Source organism: Mauremys mutica, chromosome 21 (assembly GCF_020497125.1).
Source record: "Mauremys mutica isolate MM-2020 ecotype Southern chromosome 21, ASM2049712v1, whole genome shotgun sequence".
Taxonomy (NCBI): Eukaryota; Metazoa; Chordata; order Testudines; family Geoemydidae; genus Mauremys; species Mauremys mutica.
In genome coordinates this window covers 17,860,450-17,885,802 of record NC_059092.1, presented here as the reverse complement: position 1 = coordinate 17,885,802, position 25,353 = coordinate 17,860,450, and the positions used below count along the sequence as shown (strand labels likewise).

At 52.2% G+C, this 25,353-nt stretch overlaps 1 pseudogene; it reads right to left on the bottom strand.

Annotated features, from left to right (window-relative positions):
* Positions 1-4,492: 4,492 nt before the first annotated feature.
* LOC123354511 lies at positions 4,493-23,527 on the bottom strand (annotated as a pseudogene).
* Between the last annotated feature and the right edge of the window lie 1,826 nt (positions 23,528-25,353).

Here is a 25,353-nt window from a genome sequence, read left to right as displayed (position 1 = left end):
TGGCTGGAACCAGCTGGCCAGGTCACGGGGTCCTCTCTCTGCAGCCCTTTGTCCTCCCACTGGCCAGAACCGGTTGTGTCTCCTGAGCTGGGGTCCCGAGTCCCTCTCTCGTCCTCTGTAACAACAAACTCCCTCTCCCCTCACCTCGTTAAACCAGTAACATCCAGGGACATTGAGTCCCACCCCCTGTGCATGCAAACCATTGGAAAACACAGAAACCCCAAGAAAACCCCCCACTTCGTCACAGCAACCAAGCCTGGGGGCTTCCCATGCACCCCTCAGGCAGGGGGAACGGAGCCAGGGAGGGTCACCCACATGCCCTTGAGGCAGGGGCAACCAAGCCAGGGGGTTGCCCATGTGCCCCTCAGGCAGGGGGAAACAAGCAGAGGGGGTTGCCTGCGTGCCCCTGAGGTGGGGGAACCGAGGCAGGGGGGTCCCTTGCACACCCCTCAGACAGGGGAAACCGAGCCGAGGGGGTTGCCTGCACGCCCTTCAGTCAGTGGGAATGGAGCTATTGGGGTCACCCATGTTCCCCTCAGGCAAGGGTAACGGAGCCAGGGGGGTCACCCACACATCCCTCAGGCAGGGGAAACAGAGCTATTGGGGTCACCCATGCACCCTTCAGGTAGGGGGAACCGAGCCAGGAGCTTGTTATCAGTACAGCCTGTGAATTTGGCTGCATAGAGATAATCATGGAATTTCTTGGTCAGAGCCCACTTTAATGCTAAGAACTCTAGTTTGTGAACTGGCTAGTTCTTTCAATGATACTAGACTCTTACTAGCATAGGCAACTGGTCTCCATCCATCTGGATGTTCTTGGTAGAGGACTCCTCCAAGTCCTTCCATATTAGCATCATTGTGTAGTAGATATCTTCTTTTAATATTGCCAATACTAACGCACCTGGTGCGTGCTACTTTATCTATTAACATCTGAAAAGCATTCTCACAATTCAGAGTTCACCAATCTCCAAAGGATTCACTGACTTGGTAGTAGTTGGCATCTGGATGCAGAGCCTGGCCTTTTCCTATGAGGAAATACCCCAATGGTGAGTTAATTTAAGGGTCAACAAAGGTCAGTAATTCCCTCTACAAATTGCCTATAATAATTGCAGAATCCCAAGAAAAAGATGGTTACTCACCTTTGTAACTGTTGTTCTTCGAGATGTGTTGCTCATATCCATTCCAATTAGGTGTGTGCACGCCACGTGCACGTTCGTCGGAAGATTTTTACCCTAGCAACACTTGGTGGGTCAGCTGGGCGCCCCCTGGAGTGGCGCCGCTATGGCACCGGATATATACCCCTGCCGACCCATCCGCCCCTCAGTTCCTTCTTGCCGGCTACTCCGACAGTGGGGAAGGAGGGCGGGTTTGGAATGGATATGAGCAACACATCTCGAAGAACAACAGTTACAAAGGTGAGTAACCGTCTTTTCTTCTTCGAGTGCTTGCTCATATCGATTCCAATTAGGTGATTCCCAAGCCTTACCTAGGCGGTGGGGTCGGAGTGAGATGTTGCAGAGTGCAAAACTGCTGAGCCAAAGGCTGCATCATCTCTGGACTGTTGGACCAGAGCATAATGTGAAGCAAAGGTGTGGACCAAAGACCAGGTAGCTGCACGACATATCTCCTGGATAGGTACATGAACCAGGAAGGTGGCAGATGAAGCCTGAGCCCTGGTAGAGTGTGCGGTGAGGTGGCTCGAGGGTACATGAGCCAAGTCATAACAAGTACAGATACACGCAAGTACAGATATACTCCCATGATGAGACCCTCTGGGATGAGACAGGTAGACCCTTAATTCGGTCTGCCACTGCGACAAAGAGCTGGGGCATTTTACGAAATGATTTTGTCCACTCGATATAAAATGCGAGCACTCTACGGACGTCCAGGGAGTGCAATTGTCGCTCCCGTTGTGATGAGTGCAGCTTCGGGAAGAAGACCGGAAGGAAGATATCCTGGTTGACATGGAATGCCGATACCACTTTAGGGAGGAATGCCGGGTGTGGTCGTAACTGCACCTTGTCCTTGTGGAACACAGTATACGGTGGGTGCACCGTTAGAGCACGAAGCTCGGAAACTCGTCTGGCCAATGTAATGGCTACGAAAAAAGCTGTCTTCCAGGATAGGTATAGCAACGAGCATGTTGCCAATGGCTCAAATGGGGGAGACATAAGTCTGGTTAGAACCAGGTTGAGGTCCCATGTTGGGGCGGGGCGTTGTACCTGTGGGTATAGGTGCTCTAGGCCCTTAAGAAATCTAGAGACCATAGGGTGTGAGAACACGGAGCGGCCACTCCCCCCTGGATGGAAGGTAGAGATGGCCACCAAGTGCACCCGCAAGGAAGATACCGCCAGGCCCTCCTGTTTGAGAGACCAGAGGTAATCCAAGATGGTGGGATCGAGGCCTCAGCGGGGGTAACACTGTGTGTCCCGCACAAGGAGGAGAAACGCTTCCATTTGGCCAGATACGTTGACCGTGTGGAAGGCTTCCTGCTACCCAGGAGTACTTGCTGTACTGAGGCAGAGCAACGCAACTCTGACTGGTTTAGCCATGCAGCAGCCACGCCTTGAGGTGAAGGGCCTGCAGGTCTGGGTGGCGAAGTCTGCCGTGGTCCTGCGTTATGAGGTCTGGGTGGAGTGGCACGGGAATCGGGTTGGCTAGTGACAGATCAAGTAGTGTGGTGTACCAGTGCTGCCTGGGCCACCCTGGAGCAATCAAGATTAGGTGCGCTCTGTCCCTGCGGAGTTTTAGCAGGACCTTGTGAACCAGCGGGAACGGCGGGAAGGCATAAAGCAGCCGGTTCGTCCACGGCATCAGGAATGCATCCGAGATCGACCCTGGTGAGAGGCCATGGAAGGAACAGAACATCTGGCATTTCCTGTTCTCGCGGGAAGCAAACAGGTCTATGTGGGGAAATCCCCACCTCTGGAAAACCGAATGAATAACATCCGGGCGTATCGACCACTCGTGGCAGAGGAATGACCTGCTCAGTCGATCCGCCAGAGTGTTCCGAACCCCCGCGAGAAAGGACGCTACCAGGTCTATTGAGTGGGCTATACAAAACTCCCAGAGTCTGATGGTCTCCTGACAAAGGGGAGAAGATCGAGTCCCTCCCTGTTTGTTTATATAGTACATGGCTGTTGTGTTGTCTGTAAACACTGAGACACCGCGGCCTTGTAAATGTTGAAAGGAATGCCTGGCACGCTAGGCGGACTGCTCTCAGTTCTCGGACATTTATGTGCAGGTTCAGCTCCTGAGGTGACCAGAGGCCTTGCGTACGAAGGCTCCCGAGGTGCGCGCCCCAGCCGAGAGAAGACGCGTCCGTCGTCAGGGACACTGAGGGCTGAGGCGGATGGAACGGTAGCCCTGCATACACCAGGGAGGGAGTCAGCCACCAGTTTAGAGATCCTAGAGTGCTCGGGGGAATGGTGACTATTGTGTCTATTGAGTCCCTGCTCGGGCGGTATACCGAGTTGAGCCAAGTTTGTAACGGACGGAGGCAGAGCCTGGCGTGCTTGGTTACGAACGTGCATGCAGCCATGTGACCCAAGAGACCGAGACAATTGCGAACCGAGGTCGTCGGGAAATTTTGCAGACCGTGGATGATTGTTGCCATTGCTTGAAACCGCGGCTGTGGTAAGCAGGCCCTGGCGAGATTGGAGTCTAGGGTCGCTCCTATGAAGTCTAACCTCTGTGTGGGAACCAGAGAGGACTTCTCTATATTGATCACCAGGCCTAGACGAGAGAATAGGTCCCTGACGATGCCCACATGCTGAGTGACTTGTGTCTCGGAGGTCCCCCGGATGAGCCAATCGTCCAGATACGGAAACACGTGTATCCGACGTCGGCGGAGATATGCGGTGATCACGGCCATTCACTTCGTGAATACCCTTGGGGCTGTGGAAAGGCCGAAGGGCAGGACCGTGAACTGGAAGTGCTGATGGTCGGCTACAAAGCGGAGGTACCTCCTGTGCGGAGGAAAAATGGCGATATGAAAATATGCATCCTTCATATCGAGGGTAGCATACCAATCTCCAGGATCCATGGATGGGATAATGGTCCCCAGGGATACCATACGGAACTTCAACTTTACCATAAACTGGTTGAGTCCTCGCAGGTCGAGGATGGGTCTGAGACCACCCTTCGACTTGGGGATCAGGGAATAATGGGAGTAAAACCCCTTGCCCTTTTCGTTCTTTGGCACCTCCTCTATAGCTCCCATGGCGAGAAGCGACCGCACCTCTTGCAAGAGGAATTGCTCATGAGAGGGTCCCTGAAGAGGGATGGGGTGGGAGGGTGGGGTTGAAACAAATTGGAGGTGGTATCCATGTTCCACCGTGCGTAGGACCCAGAGATCTGAGGTTAACTGGAACCACGCCAGGAGGAAGTAGGAGAGACGGTTGGAGAAGGGAGGAGAAGGATCCTGGCCTGTAATTGGTACGCCGTCCTCGGGCGCACCTTCAAAAGTTAGATTTTGGTCCTGCTGGTGGTTTCAAGGGACCTTGATTTTGGCCCCTTTGGGGTCCTGATTGGCGTCTACGGCCACCTCGGCCGCGCCGCCTGTCAAAGTCCTGTCTGTTTCTAGGCACAAAGTACGGACGAGGAGGTTGGGGGCAGAAGGGTCTGCGTTGGGTCACTGGCGTGTGCATGCCTAGCAAACGCATTATGACCCTATTGTCTTTCAGGCTTTGCAGCCTAGGGTCAGTCTTCTCCGAGAAGAGGCCTTTACCATCGAACGGCAAGTCCTGGATGGTGTACTGCAGCTCGGGTGGGAGGTTGGAAACCTGAAGCCATGAGATACGCCTCATGGCAACACCTGAGGCCAGAGTCCTGGCTGCTGAGTCAGCTGCATCGAGCAAGGCTTGGAGGGAAGTTCTGGCCACCTTTTTTCCTTCCTCCAAGAAGGCTGCAAACTCCTGGCGGGAATCCTGAGGGAGTAGTTCCATAAATCTCCCCACCTCCGCCCATGTGTTGTAATTATAGCGGCTGAGGAGGGCTTGTTGATTCGCCACCCGGAGCTGTAAAGCAACCGCCGAGTACACCTTATGGCCGAGCAGGTCCTTTCACCTAGTCTCCTTCAATTTTGGGGCTGCCGCCTGCTGGCCATGGCGTTCCCTCTTAGTCTTTCTCAACCTCGGGGAGAGGGAGTGGCGTCGAGCCGGCCTCGGTGCCGGCGACGGGTGGTGCTGAGGAGCCTTGGCCATACCGGCGCGGTCCGGTGCCGAGGAGGTGCTCCTGCTTGAAGAGTGACCAGTGCTCGGTGCCGAAGGTGGAGGGGTGAGAGCCGCCTCCATGAGGAGCTGCTTTAGCCTAATGTCCCGCTCCTTTTTTGTTCTTGGCTTAAAAGCCTTGCAAATGTGGCACTTAGCTGTCAGGTGCGATTCTCCGAGGCACTTCAGACAGGAGTCGTGCGGATCTCCTGTTGGCATCGGCCTGCGGCAGGCCAAGCACGGTTTGAAACCCGGTGAACCGGGCATGGGCCCCGGCACCGGGTGCGGGGAAGGGGCTATTCCCCAAACCCCTCTTAACTATATTATACTAAATATATCACAAAGTGATAAACTAAGTTGAACTATATAAAAAGTTTTTAACTATATACACAACAAGGAACGAGAACTACGAGTAGCTAGGGAAGTGGAGGTCAGCTAAGCCGCGCTCCACTGTTCCAACGACCGACACGGGCGGTAAGAAGGAACTGAGGGGCGAATGGGTCGGCAGGGGTATATATCCGGTGCCATAGCGGTGCCACTCCAGGGGGCGCCCAGCCGACCCACCGAGTGTTGCTAGGGTAAAAATCTTCCGACGAATGTGCACGCGGCGCGCACACACCTAATTGGAATCGATATGAGCAAGCACTCAAAGAAGAACTCTTCAATTCTTTCAAGGTTTTGGGTCTTGGCCATGCCCTCAAGGCTTCCAGCTTATCCAGATCTGCAGCAGCTCCATCTCAAGAGATTATATGCCTATGTACTTTACTTTTTCCTGACAGAACTGGCATTTGTCTAAAGATAGTTTCAATCCTTGTTCCTGCAGGCAGTCCAGCACTTTCAACAAGCATTCTTCATGCTCTTCCAAAGTATGACTGAACATTATCAAGTCATCCAGATACACCAGGACTTCCAGAAGGTTCACGTCACCATCCGTCTGCTCCATTCATCTCTGGAATGTGGCCAGGACCTTAGATAGTCCCTGGAGTATTCTCAGAAATTTGTAGAATTGTAATGGACAGATGAAGCCTGTCTTTTCCCTATTAGCTGGTCCCATGAATACCTGATAGTGTCCACTTCTCAGATCCAAAATGGAAAACCAACAGCTTCCTGTCAGGCAGTCTAAGACATCATCCACTCTTGGGGGTAATATACTGGTCAGGGATTCCACAGATATTCAGAGTAGGATCATCTATGCAAATGTGTACATCCCATTATTTTTTCTGGCCACAGCAATTGGGGAGTGTGACGGAGCGATTCTGGCGGGACCCAACTGAGAGTGCCAAATCAGGACCAATTGCTCAAACAGGGCAGTCACAGCCCTAGGCTGGGGTTTTTCCACCTCTAAGGCCAACCAAACCAGCCAGACAAAAAGGACTTTGGTCTCACCCCACTGGCTAACCACAAGTCACACAAGCAATTTCCTTAGACACTCCAGTCTCCCAGCATCACCACCAGTGCACTCGTCCTGGGGATGAATGGTTATGAAAACCAACACCCCAATAAAAGAAAACGGTTCCCTCGATCCCAAAGGACCAAGCCCCAGACCCAGGTCAATATACACATCAGATCTTACCCACAAATCACGCTGTTGCCAATCCTTTAGAATCTAAAATCTAAAGGTTTATTTACAAAGGGAAAAAGGTGGAAATGAGAGGTAGAATTGGTTAAATGGAATCAATTACATACAGTAATGGCAAAGTTCTTAGTTCAGGCTTGCAGCAGTGCTGGAGTAAACTGCAGGTTCAAATTGAGTCTCTGGAACATCCCCCGCTGGGATGGGTCGTTCAGTCCCTTGTGTAAAGCTTCAGTTTGTAGCAAAGTCCTTCCAGAGGTCAGAAGCAGGATTGAAGACAAGATGGAGATGAAGCATCAGCCTTATATAGACTTTTCCAGGTGTAAGAATCTCTTTGTCTTCACTGTGGAAATTTACAGCAAGATGGAGCCTGGAGTCACATGGGCCAGTCCCTGCATACTTTGCCGAGTCACAAGGCGTGTCTGCCTTCTCTCCATGGGTCCATTGTGTCCTTAATGGTCCTTAATGGGCCATCAAACAGGCTAGGCAGAGCTAACACCAGCTTGTCTGGGAGGCTTCCCCCAGAAGCACAGCACAAACTTGAAATACAGACAGCATAGAGCCAACATTCATAACTTCAACTAAAAATGATACAGACATATAGACAGCATAATTATAATCAGCAACCCAGAACCTGGTCTTAGACACCTTATATGACCCCTTTTACTTAGGATTTGGTGCCACTACAGGACCTTGGTTGCAACCCATGTTCTATATGGTCCCCATTTATATCAATAACGTCACAGGGAGGCATAAGGACTTCTAGAGTTCCTGATGATTTCTGCGGTCTTCCAAATGTCTGCCACCTCTGCAGGTACTAGTGTCATCAATCGTTCAGGGAAAGGCCTATCATTCAACTGAATGTGATGTTCAACTCCCTTGACACAACCCACATTTCACAAGTGGAGAACACTTGGGGCCTTTGTTTCCATTTTAGTCTCTCTTTCCATGCTCAAGGAATTGGGGAGTTTCCAAAGTTCAACTTCTCTGGGTCAAATATGAGTATAATCTTTGAGCAGTATGGGCCACTGTTGCAGCCAAGTATATGTGTACTACCGCAGTTCCCTGAGGGATAGTGATTGGGTGCTCAGTTTCCTTAGCCACTGGTAGCTTTACTGACACTTTTATACAAGATGAGGTTTTGGCTATGCCTCTCTTCACCATCAATCCGCCCAGCAGCACATCTGTATCTGAAGCTTCACTCAGGATTAACTGATTGGTAGCTATCTGATCCACTTGAGCAATTCCATCCACTAGATGGGTTGTCCTAGCAGGAATAGTAACCGGAGGCCTATATCTTAGTTTGACCATTCCCACTGGGCCTTGAAATCTACACTGGTCTGGGTCTCCCCCTTTAGCTTGATATGCTTCTAAACACAGTGCATGGATCTCCAGGCTTTGTGCTTACTTAGGTCCAGAAAACTCTTTGCATAGCTGAGCCATGGCTGCATGTGTTCCTATTATACAAGGCATTTTGTCTGGATATCCAGTGGGTGGACAGATCAAAGCAAGAGTGTCTCTCTCTTTCTCAATTCCAACCATATCCTTTGGGAATTTTAATTTCACTAGCATGTATCCTAGGTATGGCTACTGGTCATCTAACCTCCAGACAGTCAACCTGATTAGGGGCTTCAGGGGCAGATGGGTCAGATGTTGCCAGTAAAAGGGTTTGAAGATGACAGTGACCTGAGAGCCACCATCTAGAACAGCTGTACACTCTATTCCCTTAATAATAACCCCAACCTCAGACTTTGGTCCACGCAGTTCTACAGGTAAGCCTGGCATAGCTGGAGGCAAAGACTCAGTCTTCATGTCTTTGAGTTGGTGAGAAGTGAAGGTGGTTACGGGACCCATGATGTTCCCTTACCTGGTCCCTCCAAAGTGTCCTGCTGCCTTAAATCATTCCTCAGCTCTCCCAGGGTTTACAGGATTCGGACATCCTCATACATAATGACCATCTTCTCCATTCCAACAACAGGAATGCATGGACTCCAAGAGGTGAGGGTTCCACCGGGCCCTATCATTTTCTTGACCCTTGCCTCTCTTGTATAGCTGTCCATCTCACCTTTGCTCTGGGAGTCGAGATACTTTCCCTCAGGTCATTTGTTGGAGAGACCACTACAAAGTGCTGATTCACTGTCAGGACAGCTACTTTCTCTTGCAACTCAGCGATCTGTTTCATCATAAGGCTACTTTCTGGAGGGGAGTTATACAGAGTGGCTTCCAAAGTATACCTCTCATTTCAGTCTCTCAGGCCTGGTCTACACTAGGACTTTAAATCGAATTTAGCAGCGTTAATTCGAACTAACCGCTCAACCGTCCACACCAGGAAGCCATTTAATTCGAACTAGAGGGCTCTTTAGTTCGAATTCGGTACTCCACCCCAACAGGTGGAGTAACGCTAAATTCGACATGGCTAGCTCGAATTAGGCTAGGTGTGGATGCAAATCGAACTTAGTAGCTCCGGGAGCTATCCCACACTGCACCACTCTGTTGACGCTCTGGACAGCAGTCGGAGCTTGGATTCTCTGACCAGCCACACAGGAAATGCCCCAGGAAAATTTGAATTCCTTTTCCTGTTTGGGCACTTTGAATCTGACGTCCTGGCTGGACATCGGGGCGAGCTCCGCAGCACCTGCAACGATGCAGAGCTCTCCAGCAGAGGAGTCCGGCCAATCCAAGAATAGAAAGAGGTCCCCAGCATGGACAGACCGGGAAGTCCTGGATCTGATCGGTATGTGGGGCGAGGAGTCTGTGCTGTCGGAGCTGCGCTCCAACAAGCGGAATGCAAAGACCTTCGAGAAGGTCTCCAAAGCAATGATAGAGAAAGGATACAGCCGGGATGCAATGCAGTGCCATGTGAAAATCAAGGACCTGAGACAAGGCTACCAAAAAGTCAGAGCGGCAAACGGACGCTCCGGAGCCCAGCCCCAGACATGCCGCTTCTACGAGGCACTGCATGCCATTCTAGGTGGGTCTGCCACCACTGCCCCACCAGTGACCGTGGACTCAGTGGATGGCATAGTGAACCTGGACAGTTCCTCCTCGATGTTCGCCGATGTGGAAGATGAGGAAGGGTCTGTGGAGGACGGCGCAGGCGACAGCCAACACAATACCGCTTTCCCTGACAGCCAGGATCTCTTCATCACCCTCACAGAGATCCCCTACCAACCCTCCCCGGCCGTTAACCCGGACTCTGAATCAGGGGAAGGATCAGGCGGTAAGTGCTATAAACATGTAAACATTTATTTTTTATAAAACAGGTATAAAAAAATAGAAATACTATATATAAAATTTTCAATGAAAAACTATATGAAAAGTAGGTCCACACATATAGGGATTGAACAATAATCCTCCAGGGACAATTCAAGAAAGGTCTCATTTAGGTCCTCGAAAAGCCTCCGCAGGAGGTTCCTGGGGAGAGGTGCCTTGTTGGGTGCTCCGTGGAAGCACACTCTTCCGCGCCAGGACATCCTTATGTAGATGGGAATCATCGCCTCCACAAGCATGGCCGCATATGGTCCTGGTCTCTGCAGGGCTTCCCTTAGCATCCGCTCTTTGTGACTCCGAGGGACCCGCATCAGGGTGATCTCATTCATGAAATGCTGCATCTAATTAGGGCAATTAGTGTATTGTTACTGTTGTGAATGGTTGACTTTTACTTTGCATAACAATGACCCTCGCTTAACAGCCACGTGTTGTAGGCCACATAGGAAAAGCATACATTGATCTTTCCCGTGCACTGGCGGGAGTGGCTGGAAAAGGGTCAGAGTATATGATTTCCAGATTGCCTTTAGCGGGAGGGCACAGCTATCCATTAACTGATAAGCAGAATGTACTGTAAGGCTTACCAGGACTGTCTGCTAGACGGATTCAGCTGTCTCTCCACACTTGTCCGCTCTCCTGTGCAATGCCGCAGCCAATGAGAGCGTATTCCGAAATCTCGAACTTGTCCTGAGATCTCGTGAGACTTGTTGCCCCGTATGGTCTTGTTCAGAGAAACTGACTAGACTGTGTTCACTGTTCGCAAACATGTATCTGTTCAAGGAAATCAGTTACTTTTCCCATCACACAGCTTCGGGTCTTTCCCGGACTGCCCCGGCATCCCCCTCGCAGAGGCTGGCGCAGATTAGGCGGCGAAAGAAAAAGACTAGGGACGAGATGTTCGCGGAACTGATGGCCTGCTCCAGAGCCGAGGCGGCAGAGCAGAGACAGTGGAGGGAGACCCTATGTCAACAGCATCGCACACACATCGAACGGGAGGATAGGTGGCGGCAGGAAGACCAGCAGGCGACTCAAACGCTGCTTGGGCTAATGAGGGAGCAAACGGACACGCTCTGGCGCCTTGTTGATGTTCTGCAGGACCGCAGGCAGGAGGACAGAGCCCCCCTGCAGTGTATCTGCAACCGCCCTCCCCCGCCAAGAAGTCCTGCCCCCCCCTCACCCAAAAGTACAAGACGGAGGGGCGGTAGGGGCCGTGAGAACTGTCACTGCACCACTGCATAGCGCTAATGTACCACACACCTCTCACGCTATAAATTTGTAGAAGTGCTTCCCTTACAGGCTCACCCAGTCCCAAATCCAAGTTTCATCCCCCCACTGTGTATTAGATTATTAAAAGTTGTTTGCTGTTATTCACTGTTTCGGTCACGTCTTTCGTGTCAGAGGATTTTTTTGTGTATGTGGGGGGGGAGGGGATTTATAATTGCAGGGTATAGCCTACATTACCAGGGTACAGACTTGGGGCCATGATCAACTGCAGGCCACACACACACTGCAGTCAGTAGGCACCAGGGTCACTCTGTGTGGTGTATGCTGCCCCGGGTCATTCTGTGATGTGTATGCTTGTCCAGGGTCCTAGCGCCTGCCACCCCCTTAATGTTAAGGCACGCTGCCCTTACCATGCACTTCCACCGTAGCAACGAGCCTCTCCGCTGCCCTGAGCCCCAACAAGAGCCCTCATCCACGGACAGATACTCACCCTTCCCCCACACCCCTCACCCCTTCCTACGCCCAAACCCGCAGCCCACTGCCGTCATCCAAACCCCTATCCAAAGAAGGCACCACTCGCCCCTTCCTGCAAACCCACCCCTTCCTGCAATCCCTCCCCTTCATGCACAACCACTTGCAACCGTCCCCCACCCCAGAGACCTATGTAGGAGCAGGAGGATGTCATTCCTCTATGGAACAAGCGGTCTGTACATCAGTGCACACCGTGCCCAGCACAGTATGCGTCCATGTTTCAACACCTGAACAGAAATGCAAAGTAAAACAAAGATTTATTAATAATGAGCGTAACAATTAATTTGCTTTAAAACGTGCTTTGGAAGTGGGGGAAACTTGGAGAACGGGGTATGTAACCGCAGATCGAAATCGACACATACAGACACAGGCCCAGGGTCAGTTTCTCTTGAAAGCAAGTGGAGAGTCATAGGTTACCCTGCTCTCCGAGGAAACTTGCTTTCAAAGCCTCCCGGATACACAGTGCTTCCCGCTGGGATATTCTCTCGGCACGGGTGTCTGGCTGAGCGTAAACTGCAGCCAGGCGATTTGCCTCAACCTCCCATCCGGACAAAAAGGTCTGCCCTTGCTCTCACAGAGATTGTGTAGCACACAGCAAGCAGCAATAACTACGGGGATATTCTTTTCGCTGATGTCCGAGCGAGTCAGTAAGCTCCGCCATCTCCCCTTGAGACGTCCGAAAGCACACTCCACCACCATTCTGCACTTGCTCAGCCGGTAGTTGAAGAGTTCCTTCTCTCTGTCCAAGGCGCCTGTATAGGGCTTCATGACCCAGGGCATTAGCGGGTAGGCTGGGTCCCCGAGGATCACTGTAGGCATCTGCACATCCCCAACCATTATTTTGTGGTCCGGGAAGAAAGTACCTGCCTGGAGGCGTTTAAACAGACCAGAGTTCCTGAACACACGCGCGTCATGAACCTTGCCCGCCCACCCAACGAAGATGTTGGTAAAACGTCCCCTATGGTCTACCAGTGCTTGCAGCACCATTGAAAAGTAGCCCTTTCGGTTAATGTACTCGCTGGCCTGGTGGGCTGGTGCCAGGATAGGGATGTGAGTCCCATCTATAGCCCCACCGCAGTTTGGGAATCCCATCGCGGCGAAGCCATCTATGATGTCCTGGACGTTTCCGAGAGTCACTAACTTTGAGAGAAGTTGCTCAACGATTGCGTGGGCTACTTCAATCACAGCAACCCCAACGGTAGATTTGCCCACGCCAAAGTGGTTCGCTACTGACCGGTAGCTGTCTGGCATTGCAAGTTTCCAGAGGGCTATGGCCACTCGCTTCTGCACACTCAGGGCTGCTCGCATCCGGGTGTCCTGGCGCTTCAGGGCAGGGGACAGCAAGTCACAGAGTTCAAGGAAAGTGCTCTTACGCATCCTGAAGTTTCGCAGCCACTGTGATTCATCCCAGACCTGCAGCACTATGCGGTCCCACCAGTCCTTGCTTGTTTCCCGGGCCCAGAATCGCCGTTCCACACCATGAACTTGACCCATTGCCACCATGATCTCCACGGCGCGGCGTACCCTGCTTTGTGAGAGGTCTGCGCCACTCTGTGAATTCCTGTCCTCACTGCGCTGCCGGAGCCTCCTCGCCCGATTTCTCAGCAGCTGACTGTGGAAGAGGTGGACGATAAGGTGCGAGGAGTTGACAATGGCCATAAGTGCAGCGATGATCGCAGCGGGCTCCATGCTCGCAGTGCTGTGGCGTACGCGCTGTAACTGACAAGAGAAGGGCGCAAACAGATTTCCCGCCGGAGCTTTCAGGGAGGGAGGGCGTGATTGACGGTTCAATGACAACAGTTACCCAAAAGCACCCTCGACACATTTTTCCCCCAGGAGGCATTGGGGGCTCTACCCAGCATTCCAATGGGCAGCGGGGACTGCGGGAACTGTGGGATAGCTTCCCACAGTGCACCGCTTCCAAAGTCGACGCCAGCCCCGTTACTGTGGACTCAGAAATTCGAATTAGTGTATTTACTGTGGATACACAAATTCGACTTCATAAGGTCGAATCCACAAATTCGACTTAAGTAGATTCGAAATAGTCTTGTAGTGTAGACAAGGCCTCAGGAAGGGTTATCTTCAGAATCCTGTCTCCCACTCCCTGACCTCTCTCATCTGTGTGGCAAAAAATGGGAGATTCCTCTTTCTGTCCTTTAATCGCAACTGGAACAGCATCAATCCAGTATGGGTAGCACCCTTTAACCCTTGCTCCAATCTGAGATAATCCAAATCACTCCCTGCAATTCCTATTTTACAGTGGGCCCTCTGCAGGAGTCATTCCATCCATGCCAGATATTGAGGTAGTTTCTCTCCAAGTTCCTGATGGGCAGTCTGGAATATTAACATAGCATGCTCTCTGTTTTCAGTGCTTTCAAAGCCCTCCAAAGATGAGAGGTATTCAGCAGCAGTTGCATCTGGATTACTGACCCTGAGGACCCTGATAGATTCAGGAGCAGGTCTTTGCAGACTTTCCACTAGTCTCTTTTTTTTTTTTTCCCTTTCACAGCATGTCCATTCCTGTTCCACCTGAAGAGCATGATCCAACCAGGCCTCAAATTCTTCCTCATGCGCAGTGATAGGTTTTATCCTTGAAAAGGTTCTTAGGCTCTACTAACTGCCTGGTTTCCTTGGCAGTCTTCAACTCCGCCATCAACTTGGGCTGCAGAACAGGTCTCCCTCTCTGCCCCAGAGACTGTGCCTGGCCAGATGGCACCAGGTTTACTGCAGTATCCACCCCCCAGCATTCATATCAGGAGCCACACATCCGTCATCACATTGGCTCAAAAGTCATGATATTTTTTAAAAATAGCTTTGGGGTCTTTGTCTTCTGGAGCTGTGCCCTTCAGGAATCACATTGGCATGTTTTTCACTGTCACCACGAGGGCTAGAAACTTACTTGTTAAAATAACGCTGAGAGTCCCATGTAATCGCATGACTCCAAGGGCTGAGACCTAATGGAAAGCACCAAAAATTGCAAGATTTTCAATAAAATCATGAGAGTAGGCAACACTGTTACTGTCCTAGCAGGGCTGAAAACTGTGCTCTATTCCCCACCACTGGGGGCTTCCTTCCTTCCCACTGCCACTGCTAGTACCCACGCTGCAGCATGCATCCCTTTCCTCTTCTCCGAGCTATGCCCTGCCATTTGGGTCACCTCTCACTGTCTAGGACAACGAGGGTAGGCAGTGTCTTTTGCTGATCAACAGCAGAATATGCTGGCTTTCAGATTATGAAGCAAAAGCTGATGGGAAAGACACTCCTCACCCAGTGCTTTACAGCTAGAGCCAGTGGTTCCCAAACTTTAACAACCTGTGAACCCCTTTCACTAAAATGTCAAGTCACGTGAACCCCCTCCTAAAAATGAGTATTTCCAGGGATTTTCTCCTTTACCTGAGTATAAATTATAAAAACAGTGATCTTGGAAATATATAATTTGTTTTTATGACATGATTATTACACACTTTATTCATTATTATTTATCATTACAGATTTTTATTACATTATGAAAACAGCAACACTCCTCCAAGATCTCACTTTTGTAGCTTGTATCACTTTTATAAGACAAGGCTCCTATGTTTCATCAAGGAGTATCAGATGTGAAACAGCACAAAGGTATTTAAGAAGCCAACTCAAAGAGTTCTTCTTACACAAGCATTCAGGTCTTGAGCAGTCCAGGCAAACATGCATGTTACAACAAAGCTTAAACTTGCTCTTCATAATAATTTTTAAAACAATATTAGCTGCCTATTTAATTTTAAAAACAGCAAAAAATATCCACCTCCCTTTCCATTTCTTAAAAGTCTTGAAGTTTAAAACTTCTCAGTGTGATAGAGACATTTGCTTTGATCTGCTTAGCTCTTGGAAATCCAGAAGCTCCGGGCTGCTAGCCCCGTGATGCCAGGAGTTCCTAGGGACAGCTCTGTCCGCCATTAGGGAATTTTTTCCCCAAGAATCCCCTGTAACATTTCACGAACCACAGTTTGGGAACCACTGAGCTAGAGGGATAGTGGCCAATGTATGCAACATCTGGCAAAAATGCAAAGGAACATGAACTGTAAATGTAACAGCAGTCAGACTGTTTGTTGTTAAAAGGCAATGTATTGTGATCATTAACCAGATGTCCTGCACATAAGATAAATGACTAAAATATAAATAGTTAACATACAGATTACAAAAATCTTTAACCTCTTGAATACAAGAACAGGAGCAATCATTTCTCACTGAACTGCAGTTTCTGATCTGATCTAGAGGAGTCAAGGAATAAATGTGCAAACCATATTTCCTTGGAGAACTGAGTTTGTGTCTCATAAATGTCAGTTTCAGACTCTTTTTCAAGAGAAAAGAGAAAGCAGAAATGGCTGTGATATGGTAGCGATGCTGCCAGAACCTCTCACTGTCTTATTACAGTGAGAAATAAGACAGGAGAATTCTGTATGGGGCATGAGCTCAAGTTGTGGCTATGACATCCAAAAAGAAATAAGTAAGTTCTGTCTAGGAAACTTGCATTGGGAAATACGGAAAGTGATTTTAAGGCTTTTTTCTGAGGAATTGCCTCACATCACCTGAAGATTTTACTCCAAGTACAGAGGTTTGACTTCCCACCACCTGCTGGGCATGTCAGTGACCAGAATGGAAGACTAAATGTGCAGTGCTAGCTGCATACACATGGCAGGGAAGCAGGTAACAGAGGAATGTGCCAGCCCCAGCTTGAACCTGGAGTTGTCACTACAGACTTCAAAACCCCTGGAAGCAGCATTTGTCTCCACTGACCCTAAACTGAAAGGAAAATCAAACTGTCCCTTCCAAAAGCTGCTGTGATAAGAGGATTGCTGCCGCCAAATGCTACATTGTTAAGAGGGTAACTGCCAAGAAAGGCCGCTGCAATCTTTGTGGACACTGCCCATGAAGGCCTCCATGGGTAACAGGGGACTGGTGTCCATTAAGGAATCACCAGTGCCACTGAGTGATACACAAGCTAAGGGAGCTGCTTCTGCTGAACCTCTAGCCCATGATGCTTTATTCCTTGAAAACCTGGGACCAGTGGCAATCCTACTGGGAGAATGTGACGGCCTTCACTTGGGGTTGGTTGGGAGGGGAGTGCCACCAGTGGTCAGGGCTTAGGGCTGTGGCATTCAGAGGGGTTGTTGGTAGGGGATCCAGGGCCCTTCTACTCCACTGGGCTCTGACCCATGGCCCTTTGTGGGCTATCAGCACAGGCACTGACTTTTTTTTTTCCCAGTGGGTGCTCCACTCCTGCTCTGCCCCGAGGCCCCGCCCCCGCTCCACCTCTTCTCATCCCTGCTTCACGTCTCCCCGAGCGCCTCCTGCTAGCCAGTCTGCTGGCAGCCTGAGGGCCGGTCAAACAGCTGATCAGTAGCCAGCCCCAGGGCCTGCCAAATAGCTGATCAGCAGCCAGCCCAGGCCTGAACCACTGTGGCTGGTGCATGCTGAGCACCCCCTATTTTTTTTCCATGGGCGCTTGAGCCCCGGAGCACCCATGGGGTTGGCATCTATGGCTACAGGGCTGACTCTAGGCACCAGCGTCCCAAGCATGTGCTTGGGGCAGCCCTTTTCAAGGGGCAGCATTCCACCCTCTCCCCCTTTTTTTTGTTTGCTTCGGCAGCGGCACTCCGCACCCCCCACTTTTTTTTTTGCTTGGGGCGGCAAAAATCCTGGAGCCGGCCCTTATGACTGTCAGTGCTCTGACAGCTCAGGATGCTTAAGGTCACTTCCTACCACCTCCCTGTAACTGTCCCATGGTCACTGTCTGGGGTAAAGCAGCATGAGGGTTGCCTGCTCACCCCAAGGCACCACCTGGCGGCTACGTGTAGTGAGGTCTTTCTCCTTTCCTCTTGGGTAGCAACTGCCTCCTCCTGGGGTATGGCCCAGTCTCCCGAGGCCAGCTCAGTCCAAGGACTTTCCCCTGCTGGGGTAGTGCAAACAGCAAATAAAGGGGATCAATCAAAGCCAGAGTTCATATGACAGGGAGAGGGGAGTGCTTCTCTCTCAGGCTGTCCCTGCAGCAGGCCTTCCCTTTCCTCAGGGAGGGACCTTTGGATGGTTGTTTAGGGGGAGATTCTGACTTCCCTCAGCTCGTCTCTCCTGGAGCTGCCGGAAGCATGTCTGCTCTCCTCCCTGGTCCGCCACAAAATGAGCTGCTCCCCTTCCTTTTACCCCCTCCTCATGTTGGTGCATTTGCCACAGATGCGGTGGGGCTGGCTAGGCCAGCGTATTTCCTTAGCCCCTTGTTGCTCAGTGTGGGGTTTGTGCACCCAATCACACAACCTTCCCCCAAGATGGAGCCAGAAGAGCTGGGGCCATCACATTGCTCCCCATGTTCCCCGGAGAAAAAGTCAGTGTTCTGGGGAGCTTTGCCTGCCCTATCTTGAACTTGGAATATGTAGGGCTGGAGAAATGGGTACCAGCGCATCAGCCGGCTGTTTGGGTCTTTCATATCATTCAACCATCTTAAGGGGTATAAGAGGTGCTGAGCTTGGCAGATGGAATAGCACCCCACTGGAGGAGATACTGGCAAATGGACAAGAGGAAAGGCGTGTCAGATATTTATGAAGAATCTTTGTAGGATCAGCACTGAGGATCTGGCTGGCTCGCTTGGGCCGGAAATAGTTACTGGCAATATTCTCACTGTCACTCCTGCTCAGCATCAGTTTGTAGCGGTCTTCTTCCTGCTGGGATCACAATATGCTGTGAGCAGCACTCCCCTCAGCTGCAGCTCGAAAGCAGCCAAGCACCATTCCATGAGCTAGGGCCAGAGACTTAGAGATAATATGAAGTGATTGAACATGTGATCCAATCTGGGCAACAGTAACACTGCAGAACACACAGTCTTGGGTATAATTTGGACAGTCATTGGGCTACATCCTGCCATACCCATCCCCAATACCTGTAAGCAAAGTCCAAAATGTAATGACACAAGTGCAATTCTGCTACACTGGACAGAGTGGGTGCAGGACTCTATGTGCTGCACAGAATGGCTTTCTGGCAACTCTCTCCAAGGCTGCAGTAGATACATGGCCAGCAGGTTTGCAAACCATGCAAATCCACTGTCCAAAAGCCCTGCCAAGGGGTCCTGTAGGGGCCGCACAGCCACTGCAGGCAATAGGATTGGTCCCATTTACTAAGGTTTTGCATGGGTGGGAGGGGGAAATCAGCAATTGATCCATGAGGCAGGTTTCAATTATCCCCACAGAAGTTTGGGACTAAGCTTCCGTCCACACTTGCTACACTATCCTAGTCCTAGGCCCCTGTGTCCTGGGCAGAGAGGCAAAGCAAAGGAGCGTTTTGTGGTTGTCAAAGAACTAGGATGGCACCAATTAACCAGGACTTGAGCCCAGTTCCTTCTAGTCTCGGAACTGCTCTAGGGCTGTGTTGTCTATCATTCTGGCCGGGTTGTCTCTCCTCTTCAGGGGCTGGACTCCCAGCATTCCCAGCCCCTGCTGGCCAGGCTCCTACACTCCCGACTGGCCACCGGACTGTGAGGCCAGCTCACTGCTTCACTATTTGCTCTGCTTTACACACACCCTTATTCTAATGCCAGTGATGGCTGGGTACGAGTCCCTCTGGAGCCACTCAGCCCTCTGCCTATTTCCTCCAGAAGGAAGAGCTGTGTAGCTCAGAAGGCTCCTTCAGGTCCCGGAGACGTGCAGCTTACCATCAGCAGCTCTCCGTTCTCGCCTGAGGCGCTCTTCCTGGCTGGCTTAGTCTGTGGCAGTGATGGAACTGCTGTGAGAGAACAAAGGCATTTCTTAAAAGACCAGCAGCACCGAATCAGTTCCAGATTTTCCTGACTGTCCCCCTTGTTCCCCACTGCTGCTTACAGACACCCCAGATCACTGCTTACTGAGCCATACGGGGACTAGAAGGACCCTCGCACTACACTTTTTTATCCAGTGGATGGCACATGCTATGCACCTGCCAATGCAACTACATGTGAGGCCTGCAGGTCTGTGCAGTGAATATTTCAACCTTGTAGGGAAAAATTGTTCACCTCTTTGGCTCAGACAGCTAATACACAGGTGGGAATTAAATAAAAAGCACAGGACTGGGGGTCAGACATCCTGGGTTCCAGCCCTCACTCTACTTCAGACTCACTATGGCACATTGGGAAGTCATGTCCTCCTGTGCCTCAGTTTCCCCCCTTTTAAAACCAGTCTAATACCACCTACCTGATGAGGGTTTGTGAAGCCTAATTCTTTAATATCATAAAGTGCTTCAAGGTCCTTGAAGGAAAAGAATTGGCCCAGAGATGCTTGTGGTATTTAATCAGAAACTGGTTATTCTGTTCAGTTTAGCACAAGATTCCCTGCTATCACTCAAATCAATGATGCCCCTTCAAAATAAATAGTCAGGTAGTCCCCATAAGAGATGCTTTTGTCCTCGTTTAGCTAGATCATCCAGGCTCCCACAGAAAGATGACAGCCTATTCTGTACACATGAGCCGACAACTGTGTTATAAGTGAATACTATCTGAATGCAACACACATGGCCATCCTAGTGAGCCAAGGATACACTGCGTGGATGGGAGTACAATGAAGATACCTTTCTTAACTGCAGGGAGGCTGGTTTTTTGAATGACAGGCTCCAGGAGTTTTCAGCAGCCGCTGTCCTCATCCCAGACCGACTCGTGTCTGATCTTATCTAGGTTGCTGTAGTTACTGTCATGCCACATGACGGGCTGTACCTGATCCAGAAGCTGCTGAAAGAGCAAGCAGTCCCGCTCCTTCGGCGAATGGTGGTGAGATAATCAAACTTCTCCAGCTCAAACTCGGACGGCAAGTCTTTGATTTCAGTCTCAGCAGCTTGCAGCTGGATCACCAACAGTAAAGAGTTAATTGTGTAGGGGAACTCGGAGGAGTTCTAGTACAAGGAAGAGGAGGGTGAATCCATTAGTCTTTCACCTTCAGCTCCCAGTCTATCCCAGGCCAGGAGTCTTGGCCTTCCCAGGCTCTGTGTAGGGGCACATGGGGAAAGGAGCTAGAGCCCTAATTCCCTCTGTCCTGAATAGAGCCTGGAGAAGAGGAACTAGGGCAGAGCCCTGCATGAGAACACACACACCCCAGCTGCTCCAGAACAACAAGAACGAACCACGGCCAGGCACAATCAGGCTGGAGCAGCTGTGGAACAGTTCCCTAGACCCAGGAAGCACCACCTAGCCAGGAGAAGAACTTGCCTATTGATCATCTGATTCCCAGCTCTGACTGCATCCCAGCCCAGAGCCCCTAGCTCCCACAGTCTTGCCAGAGCCAGCCCTGCCTACGCTCAGGGTCAAAGGTCACTTGTGTTAAATCCTGGAAGGTGGCTGGCGTATTGCAGCAGGCCAGTGCTGGTTTTATGGCTCTGGCTTTCTTCTGGGTGACTCTGGAGTGGATGCAGAAGCCGATGTGCTGTGGGAGGAGGAGGCAGGTCATGGTGAAAGGGCAGGCCCACATGCTGTATAAAAGACCTCCAGCGGCTAAAGACTTTGTGCTTGGTGGAAATGGCCGACTCACTGATCTCAGGGCTTGAGAAGGGATTTGCTGCACTCAGGACACTCTTTGTGACTTGCCAGTCACTGTAGATTGGGACAATATTCGGTCTTGGGGCTGGTCTCACCCTCTCTGCTCCCCTGACTCATGAACAGCTCATCAGGCAGGAGTCAGACCCCTGACCCCCTCCCTGCTCTGAAGCCCTAAGAGTCACAGAGTGAGTGGTGGTGAGGACAATCCCCCCAGGGTCTCAGTGTTCCTGGGAGAAAAGTAGCTGATTCCCCAAGGACCTTCCTGTATCTCAGGGTCTTCCTAGGAAGAAGCCAGTGACTCTTCTCTCAGGACCATCCCCTGGATCTCACTAGGGTTGAGGCTCTTGCTCCCCAAGCCAGCCTGGTATGCTGTGAATGGCTACACCACATCCAGCCAAAAGGAGGCGCTGCAGCAGCCATGCAGAGCCAGGTTCCTTCCCTCTATTCCCAGAAGGAGGACAGCATTGCAGGCACTGAGTATACTGGCCAAGCTGGCCCCATGGGATCCCAGCTAGGGGGACACCCTGGAAACATGGATCTTCCAGTCTCTCCTTTGCAGCCCCCCACATAATTCCCTGGCCCATCCCCATCATGCTCATCTCTAAGTTGTGCTGGAGCTAGTCAGTGTTGGGGGACGCTGCCAGCAGGCTCCTCAGCATTATATCCAGGTTCTCCGCCAAGGTCTTGTGCAATGCCTGCAAAGGGGAGAGAGAGACATGGGTCAGCATCATGGAACCCAGGGTACACTTGCCACAGGATGGGTACAAGGGGAGCCCTGGGGGGACCCCACACTCGGCCTGGCTTCCCCCATCCTGACCCCTCTGCATAGTTCTCAACTGTTCATGGCAGGATGACAGCTGGCTCCTCAGTCCTGGTTCTTAGTGCTTCTCTGCCCCAGGCCTGGCACACAGCACGGCATGGCATAGCCAAGCTGCCATGGATGGGAGCTGGGTATGCAGACAGACTCCAGGCTCCAAAGCACAGAACATGGAAGGAAGGAAGGGATTCCTGAAGGAGGGTAAAGGAATCTCCCATGGAGGAAGGGACCCCCCAGCCCTCTGTTACCCTCCAGCCTCTTCCCATCTCTCCCCGCCCCCTCATTTCAGCAGTTCCAGCAAACTGAGGGAGCATGGACCAGAGGCCACTCCTGCTCCTGGCACAGAGGAGTAGGGCAGGGATCTACCTGGATGTGATGGTCCTTGTCCGTGGCCACGGTGACACACTGTGCATGGTGGCCTGCAGGAGTGAGACTCCAGCTCTGGATCCTGAGCTGGCTGCAGTTCGCTGGTAGGAGAGAGGAGCCAGTATTCGACTTTCCAGGGCAGAGCTGGGCCTGGCACTAACATGGGCATGAAACTGTGAGGAACTAGGCACGGGTTGGCAAGAATTGAAACTGTTGGACCAAGCAGGGGTGTGACCTGGCTGGGGGTCAGTGAAATTTCCAGCCCGGCAAAGAGGGAGTGACCATCCCCTCCACATACCCCCGCCTCCAAAGGAGGGAACTGCCACAACTGGGAGGTGACCTGGGAGGCACAATGACTCCTGGCTCTGGGTGTGAGCTGCACCGGGGTGTGGGGAGCCGGGTGGGAGGTCTTGGTACCTGAGGTTGCACATGGCGACCATGGAGTTGGAGAGGATGGAACTGGGCACAGAGTCCAAGGGCAGCAACTCAATCAGCTCCTGCGAGACCCAAAACATTTGTGAGATTCGGGCCCCCACTAACCCCCAGGCACTCCCAGAGAGGAGGCTGCCAGCACCCTGACACAGCCAGCGGGATCTCCCCAGCACAGCTGGGCCCTGTCCTCCCATATCCCTCCCTCCTGTCAAACATACCCCCTCCCAGCCACCCCACATCTCCTCACCCTCTCCTTCAGCTGTCCACCAGCCCCATGAGTCCTCACGTGCCCCTAGTGACTATGCCCCAAATCTCCCCTTCGTTGATGCCCAGTCCTCAGCCAGGCAGGCCCTGCCCTCTTCTGCCCCTTCTAGCCCCACCGATCTGCCCCATGGCCCATGGAAGGCCCCTTCTCATTCCATGTCTCCTGCCTTCCCACCAGGTGCCCGGAGCCGTGTTTCACTCACCGCAATCCCCTCTGCCAGGGCGGCTTTGGAGCTGGGCAGCTCCAGGTTGTCCTGCCCACTCTTCCGTGTGGTGAAGCACATGCGGGGGTTGGCACAAAGGAACTGGATCTGCTCCGCCATGTCCTGAAACTAGCAGGGTGGGATGGGGACAGCCATGCAAACTGGCTCCTGGGCTCTCACGCTCTGGGGGAAGGCTGGAAACCCCTCCCCCAGCTCCCATAACCAGCTCCTCCTCCAACACAGGCAGAGTCAGGAAACAGGACAAGGCCTGTGCAGGGATGGGACCCCCGATTGTATGGGACAAACACATCCTTCTAGGGGTCCCGGATCCTAGGGGATAACCATTCCCATTGGGGCTGTGGATCATCTGGGACAAGGCCCCCCCTCCCCACCCCCGTAGGGAGCTGGGATGGGATGAGGGGCAGGAAGTACTCGGTTCCCGCTCCGCTGTGCAATGTTTGTATCTTGTCTCCACCTTGGAGATGCTCCATGACGACCCTCCAGCCAGCTTCCACCATGGTCAGATCATTGTCATCCTCTGGGGCCAACTTCTCTGACTGGTCTCTGGGGATCACTGCATCAGGGAGAGACTCCTGCTGCTGGGGGAAGGAAGGGATAGGACAGGGTACGGCAGAGAGAGATAGGTTAATGTTCCCCTCTCCCATGTATGGGCCCTGTGGCAGAGAGGGTCTCACACTGCTTCTCCCTCAGACACCTCTGCCCCAGACCTCTTCCACAGAGAGCTCTGCACTCATGTCCTCCCTGGGAGATGCCACCACCCACTTGCCAGCAGCCCCCCACCATGCCCTGCTGCAGGGGGCAGCTGTACAAATCCTGCTGGCATCAGTAGGGTCGCATGGCTCAGACCAGCCCCCTTAGCTGGGATCCCCCAACAACTCTGACAGAGCAACAAGGCACAGGGTGTGAACAGTCTCTTACTTCTCCCCATGCCCAGGGTTCTGCTCACCTGCAGTGGCCTGCAGGTAGGGAGCTGCAGCTGTCCCCTTGGGATCAACCACTCTCCTGACCTGGGGAGGCGGAGAGGTGTCCAGGGAGTGGGCAGAGTGATGCCTCCTGCTGGCCCACTGGGGCTGGGCTCCTGGGGGCTGGCCTTGAAGCAGAAGCAAACCCAGGGATGTGTTGCCTGGCTCCTGTCATGGGCTGGGTCCTGTCTGCCCAGCCAGAACTTGGGCCACCTCCATCTCTGTGTGAACGCCTCCCCCCACCCACTTCATTCACTGCTCCAGGAGCTGGTCTCCTGCTGCTCAGGAAGGCCGGGCATGTCCACCTCCTGGACTGGCCAGGAGCTGCTTCCCCATCATGGGGGACTGTAACGGGTCAACTCACCCCCGCGGCGCCTCCTGCTGGTGACTCCGGGAATTAGCTCTGTTTCCAGCACTGGAGCACCCTCTGCAGGCTGGTGATCCACCTGTCTTCAGGCCCCCTGTGTCCCTCCCTGGACCCGGTGCCCTCTTACATGGGGTGCTGCCCCCTAGCAGCAACCCCCCTTTCTCTCTGGGTCTCCCCTCCTTAGGGAACCCCCACCCTCTATCCCTACCTTGCCTCAGTTTTTGGCTACTGCCAGTCATTGTCTAGCCCCACACTCTGGGCAGACTGCAGTCTCAGCCTACTCATCCCTGGCAAGGAGGGTTTGGACCTGCTGCTTTGTCCTACCCCTGGGCCACCCTCTGCAACCCACAGTACCTATTGGCCCACTGCTAGGCCGCAGCCTGGGGCTTTCCAGGCCAGAGCTCCCCAGCTCCTTAGCCTGTCCCCAGCCCTGCTTCACTCAGGCACCTGGTCTCTATTTCCCAGCAGTTAGGCCCATCTCTCTCTATAGCTAGAGAGAGACTGTCTGGCTTCTGGCTTCCCTGGCCTTTTTATAAGGCCTGTGGCTCAGTTTGGGGCGTGGCCTCACCTGCAGCCACTTCCCCCAATCAGCCCAG